Source organism: Rhinatrema bivittatum, chromosome 1 (assembly GCF_901001135.1).
Source record: "Rhinatrema bivittatum chromosome 1, aRhiBiv1.1, whole genome shotgun sequence".
Lineage (NCBI taxonomy): Eukaryota > Metazoa > Chordata > Amphibia > Gymnophiona > Rhinatrematidae > Rhinatrema > Rhinatrema bivittatum.
The window spans coordinates 301,052,914-301,070,218 of NC_042615.1; the positions used below are offsets into that span (position 1 = coordinate 301,052,914).

Here is a 17,305-nt window from a genome sequence, read left to right on the forward strand (position 1 = left end):
CACTTCCATAGGGCTGGGCCTGCAATAGAAAAAGTGCGCTTGTGAGATTCCGAATGCCTTGCTTGTTTGAACAAGGGGATTTCTAGTAAATGTTGGGAGGTAGAATGGAGATTATGGGCCAGTTGGTATATCCAAATAGAGCAGTGATTCCCAACCCTGTCCTGGGGACTCCCCAGCCAGTCAGGTTTTCAGGATATCCACAATGAATATGCATGAGAGAAAATTTGCATGCACTGTCTCCATAACATGGGTCTCCAGGACAGGGTTGGGAACCACTGAAATAGAGGAAGGTGGGGCTAACTCATGAAGGGTCTTAAAGATCCAGGTGAGAGTTTTGATTTGTGCGCACCATATGATGGGCAAACCAGTGCAACTCAGAGAGAACCAGAGAAATGTGACTACGAGGAGAGGTGCCAGAAATTTGATGAGCCACAGGATTTTGGATTAGTTGAAGGGCATGAACTTGATTAATAGTTAATCGTATATAATATGCCTGTCATAGTCCTAGCTAATGATTTTGTCTGAACGTACTCTTGACTGCAGTTTCAATCAGGGTCAGCTTTTAGGGTGTGTGAATGCACAGGGCGCCATGCGCAAGGAGGCATCACTGCCCCCCCTTCCTCCTGCTCCCCTCCATATGATGTCTGCAAGCAGGAGACTCAGGAAGGCTGTGCAGGAGAAAGGAGGTTTCTCTTTATGGTGGTAGATGAAGGATCGACCTGCAGGGAGAAGGAGGGGGGAGGCGGGTAGGAATGGAGAGAGAGAAAGGGTGAGATGCTGGGCTCTGTGGCCAGGGAGATAGAAAGCAGGTGGGGGATGTAGGGGGAACATTGCTGGGTATATACAGTGCCGGAATCACTGCCACTGCTGAAAGAGGGAGTACTGTGCCAGGGCTGCCACTATGGCGAGGTGCCGGTTTTAGTTTTCCCACACAGGGTGCTGGGTAGCCTAGAGTTTGCCCTGGTTTTCAATCAAATCCAGGGTTAAGACATGCAAAATATTTTCTCTCCAGAATTAACTGGACATGATAGTAATGACAACAACTTACAAGCTCCAAAACTCTATTTTTAGGTTAGACTGTATTGCTCTTTATACGTATTCAACACATGGATTGCGCACATAACATCTTTTCTTTTAGCCTTATTGGTTTTGGGGGTTGTGTGGATTGTTGGTAGGTTTGATGGTCACCCATGGAGGGCTGCCCGGATGTTGGATTAAGTGGAGTGGGTAGGAGGTTGGCACTTTCACAGATTCTGAGCATGCTTGAGGCTGATAATGGAGGGCAGTGTAGGGAAAGGGTGGAAGGTTCAGGTTAAAAGATGTGGGAGCCGGGGGGGGGGGGGGGGGGGGGGGAATGGTGTGAGATTATGTTTGGGTGTTTGCTTATTTACCCAAAGTGGAAGAATCCCAACTGGGCAAATTGGATGGTTCCAATTTGGTCTTTTTCTGCCATGTTTTTTTTCTTTTTCTTTTTTTTTTTTTATAGCCTCCTAGTTTTCTCCTGCTCTTTTGTATTTCCACCTCATTCAGAACCCCAGCTGGAATTTGGTGCCATGAGTTTTCATTTTCAACTACCTCAGGATTTTTTTCCCTCTATTTTATATCCTAGCCCCAATATGTCTAGCCTGGTCATTGCAGTGATGTGGTGGCCTTGGGCTGGGAGTGGGAATGCACCAGGGTGCATTCTAGAGCCCTGCAATCATGGTGGCTAAACTTGGCCACCAGGTGTCGCCCTTAAGCAATAACAAAATAGGTAGCGAAGAAAGAATGGTAAAACTGCTTCCTTAGATATTCTTCACAATCTATATAAAAAATTATTAATGAGTCAAATGCACCCGAAGTAATAAAATATCAAGAGGAAAAGACCTCAGATACTGCCAACTGCTTTGATATATAATAACACCTGCTAGAAAAACTTGCAATCATGGGTCAGACAAACCTCCTTTGAAATTAACAATTATCAGTTGGGCGTAGACTTGAGAACCCCGGCAAACTGAAGTATGTTGGCTTCACAGAAACCGAATGCCCCGATGCAGCTTGATGGTGAACAGCTGGTCACGTTGGCTTCTTCTTCTTCTTTTTTGCTCCTCCTTTGAGATTTTGACTTGCAAGTTACGATGTTGAAATCACACTAAAAGTAACTGCTCCGAGTGAGTCTGCAGCCTGTTGGAAGGTTGCATTCATTCTTCAAGGTAAGTAATATTCTTCACCTTACAAAACATAACACACGTAGAGTTCTTTCTGTCAAGAACTTTGTTTAAAGAACAACTTTGTAAAATCTTTTTTTTTTCTGTACACAACAGGCCATAGTATTAAAATTTTGTTTGGAATATTTGCATTAAAGTAGGTCACAGTTTTGAGATCATAGTTTAATAAAAGACTTACATGCTTGTTCATTACATGTAGTTAGCAAAAATAAATTACCTGTTTGTGCAGTGTGTATGTTAGCAAATGAAAGGATAACAATGGTTACCAGCACACAATAGAACTAATATAAGCTTTTATAAGAATAGGATCAGCAAGGAATTTTTTACATGTATAAAATACATTTTAGCACATGGGAAATGATATAGGATCAGCAAAGAATATTCTCTGCACATAAAATACAAAATTTCAAAGCAGGTTTTGCTGATCAATGATTGCAAGCTTTTCTGCTGGGTGTTATCAAAGCACTGAGCCTTCTCCTTGCTTCAGGTGAACTTGTGTTTTTTTTTTTTTTTATAATTGTGTTTATACAGATTATGAAGAATATCTTAGGGCAGTAGTTTTAACCTTTAAGCAATGACCATGACCCCCTCATCTCTGCAGTATCCCCAGCTGATCCAGTGAGTCAAAGGCCTGGCTTGGGGACTGAAGTAGGGACCTTCTGCATAGTACTGCACACAGTAGTTACCCCCTGAGCCATCAGGCTGGTCCTTTCTGCTGTTAATTACTATGGGGCCGATGCAGTAAAGTGCACTCAGGCTGAGCGCACTGTTAGCGCATCAAAAACACGCCAAACGGGGGCTATTTTTACTCCTTATACAGTAAGGGGTAATAGTGCGTCGAAAACGTGCTGCCAAACCCCCCCCCCCCCTCTCTGAAATTAATAGTGCCCACTACATGCAAATGAAGTTGGGAGCCGCACATTTTACTCTCCGGGGAAGTGTACAGAAAAGCAGAAAAAACTGCTTTCCTGTACACCCTCCGACTTAATTATCATAGTGATATTAAGTCGGAGGCCACAAAAATGACAAAAAAAATTAAAAATCTGCCCGTGGCCTGCAGGTTGGAAGATAGACGCTCAATTATGCCGGCGTCCGTTTTCCGAACCCGTGGCTGTCAGCGGGTTCGAGAACTGACGCCGGTAAAATTGAGCGTCGGCTGTCAAACCTGCTGACAGCCGCCGCTTCTGTTGTGCGCACGAGCTTTTGAGGTCTTATAGGTCCCTTCTTATTTGTCATTCTTTTATAGATGTCTTCACACATACCTGAGAAGTACACTGAATATTTGATGTAAATGTATCCGTGGAGGCTATATATTTCAGGGGCCCTTTTATGACTTTGTATTGCATTGTTATGTAATAGTATCTTACACAGACTGATTCATCATCTTTTTTTTCTCTCCTGAAAGGAAACTTTGAATCAAGCCAGTGGGTGAAAGGGTGTCAGTTATGCTGTCCAATGCGGACTTGTAATCATTAGCATAGCTGCTGCTGGGGGATGGGAGGTGAGTGTGAATCTGAAACACCACTTAGAGGATTTCTGAGTGCCCTGAGAACTTGGTGCATGGAATTTGTCCTGTCTAGCTGGAAGTCCTCAGCATGGAGGGTGGGAAGGAAGGAGTGCAAAGCTTGGAGGCGTTTAGTAGTATTTGGGGGGAGGGGGAGTTGCTGGAGGGGTGACAGAGGAGGGGGGGAATGGGGCTTGGGGGTACCAGGTGGTGCTGCTGGAAGACATCACTCAAGGTGCAGGGGGGGGGGGGGGGGGAATGCAGAGTCAGTAGCATGGGGAGGGATGGGGGAAGGGCAAGTTAAGGAGGGGAGAAAGCAATTCAAGCATTAATCAGATGTTTGAAAACTGCTCTCAGGAGGTAATTTTCAAATGTCTGCAGGTAGTGTCAAAGCCCACAAGTAATTTTACCTACAGACTCCTCACCAATCCTCAAAGGGCATGTACACCTGCACTTTCACTTTGAAAATCGCATAGGGAAAAAGTCAGGTCTGGACTGAGGCACAGCCAACCTAGGCAATGGCCTAGGGTGCCAAATTTTGAAGGTGCCACATATCCAAGCCAAAAAGGAATCTGCTTCTGTTTGCTTTAGGACTATGTGCCAGCACAGCTTCAAAAGGGGCACTGCTGTAGCAATCTGCTTATGGGCAACAAAATCTTAAATCCAGTCATAAGAACATTAGAATATAAGATATGCCATACTTAACCAGACTAGGACCAGGCTGCTGGTGCTAATTTTTAAAAGGCGCTAGAGCAGATTTTAACCTAAAACATGGAGGGGAACATAAGATATGCCATATTGGGTCAGACCAAGGGTCCATCCAGCCCAGTATCCTGTTTTCAACAGTGGCCAATCCAAGTCACAAGTACCTGGCAAGTACCCAAGCATTAGATAAATCACAAGCTACTATTGCTTATTAATTACTGTCATAGCAGTTTATGGATTTATCCTCTAGGAGTCTAACCAAACCTTTTTAAACCCATTTACACTAACTGCTGTAACCACATCCTCTGGCAGTGAATTCCAGAGATTAACTATATGCTGAATGAAAAATAATTTTCTTTGATTTGTTTTAAATGAGCTACTTGCTAACTTCATGGAGTGCCCCCTGGTTTTTCTATTATCAGAGAAAGTAAATAACCAATTTATATTTACTTGTTCAAATCCTTTCATGATTTTGTAGACTTCTATCATATCACCCCCCCTCAGTCATCTCTTCTCCAAACTGAACAGCCCTAACTTCTTTAGTCTTTCCTAATAGGGCAGCCGTTCCATGCCCCATATCATTTTGGTCACCCTCCTTTGCACTTTCTCCAGTGCAGTTATATCCTTTTTGAGATGCACATGTTAAAAATGCCTTCATACTTTACACCTGCTACTTTGTGCATGGATTTCTAACATGCTACGCATGCACACTATTTTCCTCCCTCAATCTAAACACACCTATAAGAATGTCTCCTTACAATCTGGCTAAAAGCGTTAGTGCTGTGGTTTTGACAGGGGCAAGACAGGCTGGCCCCGGGGAGAGCTCCCTTTGCTTTGCACAGGAAAGGGCTCCCTAGAATGGGTTTGCCCCTAGAGTGGGGTGTTTCCATTGGCGTCTAGTGAGCTCTCGCTGGTCTTTTAAAATCTGGTGGACGTAGCAGTGCCTTGCTGTGTGCACTAATGTAATGTATGTGCACACAACAAAGTTGTAACTACAAAACAGGCACACTGGGGATTTGGCTTCCGAGACCACCGCTATCCCAATATAAGTGAGTCTGTAAAACTACCCAGTGCCCACTGTTACTGATGCCCAGTTCACTGCCTTCTTGGATTAAAAGAGCACAGAGAGACTGCAGTTATGCCAGTTAACAAAAAAGCCTGGCTTGGCACAGCAGCAAAATCAATGAAATATCTGTTTCAATGGCAATTCTATCAAACTAGCTAGAAATTGAATATATCTCCCACCCACAACACTCAAATGCTGCTTGCAACCTACCCCAGGGGGTAAAATAAGCAGCAAAATGTCACTACTAGTGCTAGCAGCTTCTCTCAGTGGCACTGTCTGAGAGACCGTCTCAGATCAATTATAAAAAGTGCAGTAAAAAAAAACAGGTTTAGCTGGCACTGCAGCCAAATAGAAAAAGATATTTGTTCTATCGAAGTAGCTAGCAATTGAATACAGATTTGATACTCAGACTAGCTCTGAGTTCAGCCACCTCCCAGACCACATGTCCACCATTCCTGCCAAGAAAGTGTGTGGCACGTCGTGTGCTTCACATATAAATAGTGCTGTGTCAGCAGGAACAGCGTCACAGAGCACTGAGTGATAACGGCGATTGGAGCATTACAAAACATGCTTAGCTCTGATAGGTTGCATTCTGATCTCCTTGCCAACCTGTCTGACCCACTCTATGACAGGGCTGTGAGGTCACTTATGACTTACAGGAAAGGGCTGGTTTTTGCTATCTCCTATTTCAAACGGCCGCTAAGAAATCACTGTGAGCCAAAAGAATGAAACTAATGATATGTTTGTATTCATGGGGGATCGCGATCTGTTTCGCGAACCGTTTCGCGAACCCATGAATATAACGGATAGGGACGTATACGTTGCGGATTGCCAATATGTTGCAAATGAATGCACATCCCTACTGGCTGTGTCCCATCAAACCATGTCGATCTAAATGTTTTGTGATTTTTATTCTTTATAACAGTTTCCATGATTTTTTTTCCTGGCACTGAAGTCAGGCTCACCAGTCTATAGTGTTCCAGATTACCCCGGATCCCTTTTTAAATATAGGGGTTACATTAGCCATCTTCCAATTTTCAGGTACATCGGATGATTTTATTGATAGGTTACAAATTTTTACTAATAGGTCTGAAATTTCATTTTTTAGTTCTTTCAGAACATTGGGGTGTATACCATCTGGTCAAGGTAAATTACTGCTATTCAGTTTGTCAATCAGGCCTTCCACATCTTCCAGGTTCATCATGATTTGGTTCAGTTGATCAGAATCATCACTCATGAAAACCTTCTGCGGAACTGGTATCTCTCAAACATCCTTTTCAGTAAACAGTGAAGCAAAGAAATCGTTTAATCTCCCTGATGGCCTTATCTTCTCTAAGTGCCCCTTTAACCCCTTTATCGTCCAACCGACTCCCATGCAGTTTTTCTGCTTCAGATATATTTTTTAAAGTTTTTATTGTGAGTTTTTGCCTCAATGTCCAACTTCTTTTCAAATTATCTCTTAGCCTGCCTTATCAATGCCTTACATTTAGCTTGCCAATGCTTATGCTTTATCCTGTTTTTCTTCTGATGGATCCTTCTTCCAATTTTTGAATGAAGATCTTTGGCTAAAATAAGCTCTTTCACCTCACTTTTAACCATGCAGGTAATCATTTTGCCTTCCTTCCACTTTTTTTTTAATGTGTGGAATACATCTGGACTGTTCTTCTAGGATGGTATTTTTTAACAATGTCTACGCCTGTTGCACACATTTTACCTTTGTAGCTGCACCTTTCAAAATTTTTTTTTTTAACTATTTTTCTCATTTAATCAAACTTTCCCTTTTGAAAGTTTAGCACTAGAGTCGTAGATTTACTTACTGTCCCCCTTCCTGTCATTAATTCAAATTTGATCATATTATGATCACTATTGCCAAGCGGCTCCACCACTGTTACCTCTCTCACCAAATCCTGTGCTCCACTGAGAATTAGATCTAAAATTTCTCCCTCTCTCATCAGTTCCAGAACCAATTACTCCATAAAACTGTCACTTATTCCATCTAGGAACTTTATCTTTCTAGCATGTCCTGATGTTACATTTACCCAATCAATACTGGGGTAATTGAAATTTCCCATTTCTACTGCACTACCAATTTGGTTAATTTCCCTGATTTCTTTTAGCATTTCATCATCTGTCTTATCATTTTGGTCAGGTGGATTGTAGTATACTCTTATCACTCTTATCACTATACTCTTATCACTATACTCTGCCCCAACAGACAAGAGAGATGGGGGCATTCCCGAGAGCGTGTTCAGGTCTGGAGGCTACGTGCCCTTAAATGGCAATTTTCAAATCTTAAATTCAAAAAGACCTGTTATATGGATGTCAGTGATGATTGAAAATCTGAGTGTACCTTCATACGATGCTGTACATGGTACGGCTATCGTGACTGTAAGCCTATATCAGGGCTTTAAAAAGAGTGGGGGCGGTGCTACTACACGTCACTGACTGACGTAATGGGAAATACCTGCAGGCATTATGTTCTAAGGGTCCCCGAAAAGTGTACAGAAAATCAGAAAATTCTGCTTTTCTGTACACCCTCCGACTTAATATCGTAGTGATATTAAGTTGGAGGATCCAAATATTTAAAGAAATCTGCCTGCCAAACAGGGGGTTTGAAAACAGATGCTCAATTTTGCCGGCTTCCATTTTCCGAACCTGTGGCTGACAGCGGGTTTGAAAACCGCTGCCAGTAAAATTGAGCGTCGGTTGTCGGACCCACTGACAGCCGCCTCTTCCACTAATAAGGAGGTGCTAAGGACGCACTATTGTCCCTAGTGCCTCCTTATTAGTGCGGGCCCTAATTTAAATACAAAATCACTTGCCCAGGAGAGGTGCTTGGGCACGCGTCGGGAGAGAGGGCGCTCGACTCGGATCGCTGGCTCTCCTGCATCTCTTATCAAATCGGCCTGTTTGTGGCCTATCTAGTCTGCCCATGCACCCAACTAATTTAGCCCTACAATTCCTATCACTCCCTCAGAGATCACCTTTATTTATCCCATCCCATCCTATGTTGAATTGAGATATCATTTTTGTCCCCACCACATCTACTGAGAGGTTATTCCATGCATCCACTACCTTCTCTGGAAAAAATTATTTCCTAAGATTATGCCTGTATCTACCCCCTTTCAGCCTTTTCCCATGATCCCAGAAAATGAAATTTTAAGTGCATTTTGCTGTGTTGCAAAAAGATTTGGACCCAGTTTTTCCTGTTTAACAGGCAGGTGCTTTTACCAAGGGAGCCACAGCATCTGATCAAAGCCAGAATTTCCTGGCCAAGAATTGAAACCCAGGCCTATCAGAGATTTTTGTTTTTTCTAATTCTCTGCTGCCACCAGAGACTTTTAAGAAGAAAGTGATGCTCCAGGTAAGGTATGAACTCACATCCTCTGCATAACCCATAGTCAGTACTCTATGTACCGCACACTATCCAATTTCACCACTGGAGCCAACTTCTGCCTATTGAACCTTTATTTCTTTATTTTACATTCTGCTCTTTCAGACACTTCAAAGCAGCTTACATTCAGCTCCTGATCCTTGATCTGAATACTTTCAGGTTGAGAGAAATATTACAGTTTCAGCTTCTCAAAAGGGCTTGCAGGGCCTGAGAGTACATGCTGGCTGATAGGCCCCGTCTGCTTTCCTCTACTTATGCTGCTGCTTCATGCACCTGAAGAACTCCTGTCATTCGAGTCATTTGTGACCCCAAACTGAAGGTTTTGTGACCCCTTTTGGAGTCCTGACCCACAGTTTGGGAAGCCTTGGGCTAAGGTAAGCATATTTTCAGTAGAATCTATACAACTAGGGCTGCAGCTACAATTAGCTTAAGTGTTGTCAGCCAAAACCTTTATCTACTGAGAAAACCCCCATCCCTCGTAGCCATCTTAGAAACTGGGAGGTCCATATTCAGACACAGTCCTGATAGCAAAGTTAGCCAGATAAACTTAACCATTCTAACTTTAGAAGCATATTCAATAGTACAGCTGCACTATTGAATATAACCGGCTCTCTTAAAGTTAGCCAGCTAACTATAACCAGCTAATTTTAGGAAAGCTCTTTGGCCCGACCAGATGTAGCCGGCTAAGTCATCCAGCTAACTCTGAACAGCCAACTAACTCAACTCCTCCTATTTACACTCCCGGAACGTACCTCACTTATCTGGCTAAATTCTTGCAGCCTATCTTATTAGCTGGCTAGAATTTAACCAGATATGTGCTCAAATATTCATTTAGGCAGCTAACTGCTGAGTTAGCTGGTTAAATGCTTTTGAATATGGACCTCCAGGTGACTAGATTTAGTCATTCTGTGGGGAGAAGGGAAGTGGGAATTTTCATCCCAGGTTTCTTGCCAGCTACCTGCCCTGCACCGGAAGGACCATCCAGATCCACCCCTAAAAATGAAATGGCTAATGAACTTTTTAATGAGCTAAAACTTCTCGACACGTATGGTTCAATTTTCTAAAGGTCTAACCGGCTAACTTCAGATATTAGCGGAGTAAACCTCTGACTTTGAGCTTTCCCCTCCCTCCCTCCCCAACTGACTGTCTAAATTTGCCACTCAGCAATTTATTGAAGTTTGGCCTCTAAGGTGTTTAATTCTGCTGCGTATCATATGGACTGTCTGCTCCCACTAGATTCATCTTGCCTCGCAAAATACTTCTTTCTCCTGCTCCGTATTCCACACACTTTAAATTGTTCTTATGGTGCATGACGCTGGCTGCTGGGAGATGTTGCTAAAGTAACCTGTTAGAATTCTGCACAGCCTCCTCCATGTAAAGTAAGCAGATCAGAGTCAGTGACACACGAGGGAGACATTCGGATGATAGCAGTGTGGGTCACAGGAGAGAACGTGCCAGGCTCTGCAGAGGAAAATACTTTGCTGCTTTTACTCACTGATTCTGCTGGTGGCTTTCTCAGGTATATATTAGTATCTGTGCATTTCTTGGCCTGTCTTATTCCTATACCTAAAGAAACAGTTTACAGTATCTTTTTTTTTTTCGAGGTACAAAAAGAGCCGTGCCATCTTACCTAATGAAAATAAATAATTTTATAATATTGTACAGTGTTTTACTCTTGTGTGAGCTAAGGTTTCACAGTATTGTGCATCTCTATTTATCCTTCTTTCTCCTTTTTTTTTCTTGCAGCTCAGTCAGAAACAGCACAGGGATCCTGGTGCCAAGAGCCTTCATTCACAACTTTTCCTAGGAAAAGATGGCATATCAAACCGAAATAAATAATAAAATAAAATTGCAGTACCTGGGGATTTCCCCCCCCCCCCCCCTATTTTATTAGACCCATCCTCCCACTGTTCCTTGTCTGGTCATTACAGCAATGGCACTGAGGCCAGGAGCTGGTCATCAGTGGTATGATAGGATCTAAATACAGGGACCAGGTGTCACCTTTAACAATGGCTATGATTCCTTCCCTCCCTGGGGCTGTGAATGCTGCCTCTGCAAAATCTGCAGCAGCCCCTGAGGTGGGCAGAAGACCCACTCTAGGAATCAAATCAGGGACCTTCTTTACTGCCCCTACTTTCATTTATAATTGAAGCTAAGATTAGATCTAGGGACTTATTTTATGGCAATAGAGAATTTTTTTTTTTTCTTTTTGGTAATGAGGTTTGATCAGGCAGTGTGGTTGCTATTTCATATAACTGAAACTAATGGCTAGCTTCTCCATCAGCGGTCCCTGTGGTGGCGGTGGCGGCAGCAGAGAGGAGACGCCAGCGCGGTATTGATGAGAACTACCTAACCCACTGTCCGCCCATCAAGGACCAAGGAACACTATGGCAAAGGCAGCAGGGCACACCTGCCTCCTCCACCAACAGCTCATTTTGGGCCTACCAGGCCTTCTCCATCAGCGGTCCCTGTGGTGGCGGTGGCAGCAGAGACAAGACATCGGCGCCGCACCGATGAGAACTGCTCGCCCACCAAAGACCAGGGAACACTTTGGCAACAGCACTGAAAGTGCCTGCGCTAAGAGGTGTGCACCCTTTGCGCACACGCAAAGGAGCACAACAAAGGAGCACGCCCCTTTGTGCACGCCTGAAGTGCAAGCCCGAAGCGCCTATACTACTAAAAACTCGCTTCCTGGAATGCTGCTGGCCGATGCTACTACAATAATGGATCAAATATGCTTTATTGAACCCATACTAGGACAAGGGTCTAAATGGAGATCTAAGAAAGAAAGCCCTTAAAAAGAAGCAAAGAAGGAACACAAAGCTGATCTTCCCCACGATAAATAACAACACTTCCTCACTCTCTTCCTGCTTCATGTTTACTCTGCTCCTATTGAATGTTCAATCACTATAAAAAAAAAAAAAATCCCTCTAATTAAGGATATGCTAGAGAATTTAAATCCCTCTATTTTTTGCATATCTGAAACCTGGCTGAATGACAAAGGTAATGTGCTCTTAAACCAATTAGTGAATGCTAACTATGATATAGTTCACTTTCCAAAACCCATACGAAAAGGTGGGGGATTATTAATTATTAGTAAAAAAAAGAACTCAAGCTAATACCTTACAAGGTAGAGATTAACTCACTCTCAGCCCGATACTGTAAAACCGCGGGAGAGCGGACAAACGCCCGCTCTCCCGGCGCACGCACCGGCCCTTGGCCGGTGCGAGCGATCCAGTATGCAAATTAGGCGACGCGGTGCAAACGAGGAAAAGGAGGCGCTAGGGACACTAGCGCGTCCCTAGCGCCTCCTTTTGGCTTGGAGCGGCGGCTGTCAGCGGGTTTGACAGCCGACGCTCAATTTTGCCGGCGTCGGTTCTCGAGCCCGCTGACAGCCACGGGCTCAGAAACCGGACGCCGGCAAAATTGAGCGTCCGGTTTTCGGCCCGACAGCCGCGGGCCGAATTCAAATTTTTATTTTTATTTTTTTTACTTTTCGGGACCTCCGACTTAATATCGCTATGATATTAAGTCGGAGGGTGCACAGAAAAGCAGTTTTTACTGCTTTTCTGTGCACTTTCCTGGCGCCGGAAGAAATTAGCGCCGACCCAAAGGTCGGCGCTAATTTCTGAAAGTAAAATGTGCGGCTTGGCTGCACATTTTACTTACTGTATCCCGCGCGCATACCTAATAGGGCCATCAGCATGCATTTGCATGTTGAGGGCGCTATTAGGTGCCGCGGGTGGACCGCGTGTTTTCCTCCCCTTACTGAATAAGGGGTAAAGGAAAACACGCGTCCAGAGCTAGCTAACAGTGCGCTCCGACGGAGCACACTGTACTGTATCGACCTGTCTATGAGGATGCAATTCTAAAATCTCCACAAATAAACATAGGACTGGTCTATTGTCCCCCAGGCACACTACAAAAAGATTGCTCACCACTGATTGAATTATTCCCTAAGCTGTTTCCATCACCAGAATCTACATTAATTGTAGGAGACTTTAACCTCCATGCAGACAAAACCCCAAGATCCTTAGCCTGTGAAGTGATTTTAGAAGCAATGGAAGCCCTGGGATGGTCACAATTTGTCTCGAAAGCCACTCATAAAGTGGGTCACACTCTACACCTAATATTTGCTAATTCAAGTAATTGCCTAATCAATACTTCGCACGCGATATTGCCCTGGTCTGATCAATTAATAAAGGTGGAAACAGCCTTCACCAACCAAATCCATGATAGAATAGATAATAAGCTTACTTTTACCTTCAGGAAAAAGATAGAGATGGAAGCACTTGCTGAAGCAATATAAAATAAGCTTCATGAACTAAATCAAACCAATTCCACATCATCATTTGATTCCTGGGATAAGATTGTCAATGACATAGCTGAAAAACTGTCCAGATGAAAACTATTAAAAAAGAAAGGAATAACTCCAAACATAAGAAGCCCTAGTACAATGATGAATTAAGAAGCATTAAACAGAACCTTAGAAAATTAGAGAAACAATGACAGAAATGCCCATCTGCTGAATCCCTAGGAAAATATAAATCTTTCCTTACAAAATACCATACACTAACCAATAAAGCAAAAAAAAAAAAAAAGATTATTCTGCCAAACAGATTCATGAGGTTATATTAAATTCTATACTGCTCGTGGAGGTTGTTAAACATTTAATTAAAGACCCAACATCTTCCATCTCAAGAAACTACAACTTCACAAAGGCAGTTTGCAATGAATATGCCACTGCATTCTTAGATAAAATCAATAAGTTGAAAATACAGTTCCCTATCTGTTCTCCAACAAGCACCTGAAGATTCAAATGGCATGGGTAAGTGGTCCACATTTGACAGAGTATTGAAACTGGAAATTAGTCAAATTATTACTAAAATTAATCCTGCCATTCACCCATGTGACCCAATTCCAGCCCGTTCCTTGAAACAAGTAAATAGGGTTATCACTCAGACAATCACAACATTAATTAACCTGTCTCTTTCAGAAGGAACTGTTCCAAATGGGTTAAAACAAGTTGTGATAAAGACAATCCTAAAAAATACGACTGGTAGAATCTACGATTGGAACTGTCATCCAATATCCAACATGTCTTTTCTTGCAAAGGTTCTTGAGAAAGCAGTGTTATCCCAGCTTGTAAATCACCTGGAAGATCAAAATATTCTCTCCCCAAATCAATTTGGATTTAGGAAACATCACTCAACTGAGACCTTACTCCTTTCATTAATGGACTCAGTTTTACGAGGGCTTGACACAGATGAATCCTATTGTCTTGTGGTAATTGACTTAACGACCGCCTTTGACACTGTAGACCATAACCTGTTATGCTATCAGATGAGAAACATTGGGATCGATGGTATGGTAACAGAACATTCCAAGTCAAACTGGGCAACCATATATCTAATACTTTCAATGTGATAAAGGTGTCCCTCAAGGCTCAGCCCTTTCAGCAACCCTGAATGTAATCTGCTTTGAAGTGCTGAAAAGCAGAATATAAATATAAATATTCAATAGTAGTATAATGGGTACACGATCAATCAAACTGATTGACAGGTGAGATAAGGATGACAGCAGCCAATCAGCGTTCACTTCCGGTCTAAGCCCCGCCCACGCCCCGCCCACTCCCCATAGAAGTGAATGGGGGCGTAGCCACGCCCCCCTCCCGCCTCCTCCCGCCCTCAACCACGCCCCCAACCACACCCCTTCCGCCACAGGCCCCACCCCTTCCGCAGCCAATCAGCATTCACTTCCGGTCTAAGCCCCGCCCACTCCCCATAGAAGTGTATGGGGGCGTAGCCACGCCCCCTCCCGCCTCATACCGCCCCTCCCACGCCCCCAGGCCCCACCCCTTCCGCCCCAGGCCCCACCCCTTCTGCCCCTGGCCCCGCCCCAGACCCCGCCCAGACCCCATCGATGCTCCTCCCCTCCCAATAGAAGTGAATGGGGAGCCCCTCCCACCCCCAAACCGCCCCCCATGATGTCACGGATGACCCCGCCCACACCCCAACCCCAAGCCACACCCCCCTGTGACGTAGCGGGTATGACATCACCGGAAGTCCACCCCACACCGCGCCCCCAAAAACACACCCCCTAAAACGTCATCAGAAAGGGTCCTGTCGCTTTTTTAATGATGTCAGTATTAATGGACTCTGGCTGTTTTTGATGATTTCACCGGAAGTACAATACAAAAGTCCCGAAATATGCGCTCCTAGAACCTCCTGATGCCTTTTTAATGATGTCGGAGCCGGTAGTATGCTTTTAGGAGGCAGGAAAACTGCAGGAAATATGCTTTTTTTCTAGCCACTCTGTTTTTAAAAAACCAAACAAAATACAAGCTGATAGGAGGCAGAAAAACAGTGGCTCGTTCTGTTGACAAGGATTTGGTTTTTTTTAAAACAAGTGATTGAAGCTACCGGTGGTGAATTGCATGAACTGCAGGATCAAACTTTGCAAAAGACAGGTTTTGTTTTTTTTTTTCCAAAAGACTAGGGACCGGGTAGTATAAAGGGTACGCTGTCACTCAAACCCCCAAGCCAAACCCCCCCAGTGATGTCACCAGAAGCCCAAGCCCACCCCTCCAAGCCCTTGCTGTAGATAGGCATGCCCCAATAAAAAAAGTTACCAGAGAGCTGGCAGGAAACTGTGACTCATTCTGTACACAGAGACGGAGAATCCAATTACACCCCCTTCCCTCCGCCCCCTCTGCCTCAAGCCGGCCTTCCCCCAGACCTAAATCTGAGCAGAGGATAATTGAAAGCAGTGGGGGGTGCAGGTTTGCAATGGTGAAACACAAGGCTTTAGTTTTGTTTTAAAAAAAACAGACTTCTGTATTTTACAGCCATATAAAAAACAAGAATGCACCAGCGGATCTTAAAGAAAATTTATAATGAGCCAGGAAATACCGGCAGTTTTGGCGGTATAACACCTCTTTTGCAGGCAGCTAAAGCATGTATGCCGTCTGTGACCAAGAAACAAGTGATTGATTGGCTTACAGAACAAGATGCTTATTCTTTACACAAACCTGCTAGGGTACGATTTAAAAGAAATAAAACCATAGTGTCAGATATAGATTGGCAATGGCAGGCAGATTTGGTTGATATGACAGCCTTGTCTGGTTATAACAGAGGCTACAAATACATTTTGACGGTGATAGATGTTTTGTCAAAATACGCATGGGCTGTGACCCTAAAAACAAAAACAGGTCGTGAAGTGGCAGAGGCCTTTGAAAATATATTTAAAGGTGGTCGTGTTCCCAACAAAATACAAACAGACAGAGGTAAAGAGTTTTTAAACAGATCTGTGAAGAGTTTGTTAAAATACAGGGGCATTCAGCATTTTGTGACCAACAACGATGTTAAGGCAGCAGTTGTGGAGAGATTTAACAGGACTTTAAAATCCAAAATGTGGCGATACTTTACAGCGCGCAACACTTTTCGCTATGAAGATGTGCTTCCGGCTTTTATGAACAGTTACAATCGCAGTTTTCACAGAACAATACAGGCCCGCCCCATCGATGTAACAACCTCAAACTCACTGCGGTTCTGGAAAGTAATCTACGGCAATAACAACAAACATGAAACTGCTAAGCCTTTTTTAAAAAAGGGGGATCATGTTAGACTGTCAAAAACTAAAGGGAAATTTGAAAAAGGTTATGAACAAACATGGACAGATGAGATATTTATAATTACTGACGTCCTAAGCAGGGGACAGAAAACAGTGTACAAGATACAAGATTATGGTGAGGAAACCATTCAAGGTTCTTTTTATCCTGAAGAATTACAGAAAGTCAGCCCTCAACAGGACAGAATATACCGCGTTGATAAGGTTCTAAAGGTAAAAGGGAGAGGTAAGAACAAGCAGTGCTTTGTGAAATGGCGAGGATGGCCTGAAAAATTTAACAGCTGGATAAAAGCATCAGAGATTCAAAACATTTGATTTGAAAAGGCCTTGTCTCATAAAAAGAAAAAAATGAATGAAGGGGGATTTTACGTAACGCTGCCTAGTAACGCCTCTGTGAGAATATTTCCACAAAACAACAGCTCTAATTTCACCACACAATTAGCTAGACCTTTGGACCTACAGGGCCCGTGGGAAGTGGGTCTGGTGGAAATACAGTACCCGAACACATGGGATAATATTAAAGAAGACCATAAATATGTTGTCACCACTGGTGAAGGAAGCACAGAGCATCACTTTGTTGTACGAAGAGGGTATTATGCAACCGTTCAAAACCTGACGGATCAAATGAACCACGACATGAACAGTGTCCTCAAAGCCATGGCACCACGAATCATCTATGACCCCAATATCCGAAGAATCAAATTAAAATCAGAGGACAAAGCAGTAATTTCTGCAGGGGGTGACTTAGCGACCATTTTGGGGCTAGAAGCTAAAACGAATACGAACCGCTCGCTATTTCC

At 43.5% G+C, this 17,305-nt stretch overlaps 1 long non-coding RNA gene across 1 annotated transcript; it reads left to right on the forward strand.

Moving 5' to 3' along the window:
- Positions 1 to 2,023: 2,023 nt before the first annotated feature.
- Positions 2,024 to 11,049, forward strand: LOC115088682. The gene is made up of 3 exons (XR_003855816.1): positions 2,024 to 2,192; positions 3,613 to 3,708; positions 10,623 to 11,049. It is a non-coding gene; the product is annotated as an uncharacterized LOC115088682 (long non-coding RNA).
- The last annotated feature ends 6,256 nt before the right edge of the window (positions 11,050 to 17,305 follow it).